We start from the raw sequence: 2,007 nt of genomic DNA on the forward strand, positions 1-2,007 counted from the left end.
GTCATAAACACATATACATATGACACAATAATGCTAGATGAATCTAAAAAAAAGACTTGAGACCATAGACCGTAAAAAAAACATCTTGGTTTCTTCTTTGACCGGACAACGCAAACAAGATCAAAAATAATTTGCTAATAATGCTAGAAACATGCTAGCGACATGCTAGTAACTTACTAATTGTGCTAACAAAATGACCTGCTAGTCTCCCTGTATAGTAACCAAAGCCTGGTTTTGGAGATGACTAGCATAGAGACATCTTTAGGTTCACAGCTAAGAGACGATTGTGAAATGACCAAACTGAGGCAATACAGCACTGATGAAAAATGAAGTAAAGCATCAGCATAATCATAAATCATCGCTCATGCATGTCACCTCACCTCAGTAAAATTCCAACATGGAATACTCACATTTCTATTCTTGATAACTTACATTTAAAAAAGTTAATTAAATGAAAACATTTTAATTATGAATCTGCCTGTTTATTATTATTGCACTATATTTGGGTCAGCAGATTCTTTTTCAGGGGGATGGTTTAAGAGTGCTATTTTGAGAAGTTATTGCTGTGTCATTTTTCTAGTTTTTATAATTATCCTAGTGCTCACGTTTTTGGATACTTTAAAATTGTGTTGTATTTGTTTTTAATAAAATAAAATGTGTAAGCCTGTGATTTCCCCTTTAAACGCTGCCTTGTTTAGTGGTTCATGAATGTCGGCTTCAGGAAGTTAGTCAGATCTACACTCGTCAAAAATATTTAAATTTGGCGCGCCAGCTGGCGAATGCTCATTGGCTCTCGCGCACTTCCTCAACGGTTGTTCGTTGCGTTTGAATAACAAGCGCGCCTTCACAAAGTGACTCAGGATTTACAGCGTACGATTTTAATTCTACTCTGAGCTTCACGCAGAATTATTGAACTTTGCCAGAGTCAGGACTCACCTGGAAACACTGTCCTGGGAGAAAGAAAGTGTAAAGTTCATACACAGCAGAGGAAGGATGAAACCGGAGTTTTGCCATGAAGACAAACGGACTGTTGAGAAGCAGGTGCATTATGGGATTGTACGTGAAGATGATCTGGAAGAAGACCGTTGATAAATCTGGAAAGTTCCATTGTTTCAGTGAAAGGTCGAGTCCAATCACTTCTGCAGAAGAATGACGAAACAGTGGAAAATATTGAGGATTTATCATGGAGCACAGAAGGGGCACGCGCGTTGATTGTAAGTTTTGTTTCTGTAAACCTATGTCAGTTTGATCGCCATAAAGTCTCGGTCACACCGATAGAGAATGTTTTTCTTTTTCTTCTTCTTCTACAGCGAGTCGCCAGTGTTGTTGTTGTTAGACTGCAGGACTGGACAATGAAGTCTTCAGCAAATGCACTCACCAAGTTTTTTCGACCAGATGTATCTATAGCCTATTGCTAGTACTAGACTAGTGATTTAGTTTTAAAATAATTTACATTTTGCAGTTAGAAAGTATTGTTCGATCGGTCAGGCCAACTTTTCTTTGAATTTATCTCTCTCTGTTGTAAAAATCTCCAAAATGGCATTCAAATTTAACAAGTGATCAGGTTTTTTTTTTTTTTTATGAAAAAAAAGTTTGAAACTGCATCAAAGCTAAATTGCGTGTTTCATAATTAGCTGGGACAAAAGTATTGAGTCAAACTAACATTTTATCACGGGGTTATAAGTTACATATTAAAACCCCTTTAATTATTGCTATATATATATATATAAATGTCATGCAGACTGCTTCGATGGATCTTCACAGTAATAAAATGGTGTTTAAATGCAGTGTTTTGTTCTTCATTTGAACTCTTCTTGTGATCGCTAGAGGTCGCTGTTGCTCCTGTTGCTGGGAATCACAGGCTGGGAGCGTTGATTTATGGGTATTACAAATGAAAAGAGCCAGTCGACGCCCAATAGGGGCTATTACCTCGCAGAAGAAAGTAAAATAAACACAATATAATTCGAAAAGAAATACACGGTCTGAAGTTACCTTTAGACAGAGAGA

The 2,007-nt window shown here is 37.0% G+C and overlaps 1 long non-coding RNA gene across 1 annotated transcript; it reads left to right on the plus strand.

The window, feature by feature from the left end:
* Positions 1-722: 722 nt before the first annotated feature.
* LOC132099818 (uncharacterized) lies at positions 723-1,578 on the plus strand. Its single transcript, XR_009423085.1, has 2 exons — positions 723-1,214; positions 1,311-1,578. It is a non-coding gene; the product is annotated as an uncharacterized LOC132099818 (long non-coding RNA).
* The last annotated feature ends 429 nt before the right edge of the window (positions 1,579-2,007 follow it).

The sequence above is a fragment of the Carassius carassius genome, chromosome 1 (genome assembly GCF_963082965.1).
Source record: "Carassius carassius chromosome 1, fCarCar2.1, whole genome shotgun sequence".
Lineage (NCBI taxonomy): Eukaryota > Metazoa > Chordata > Actinopteri > Cypriniformes > Cyprinidae > Carassius > Carassius carassius.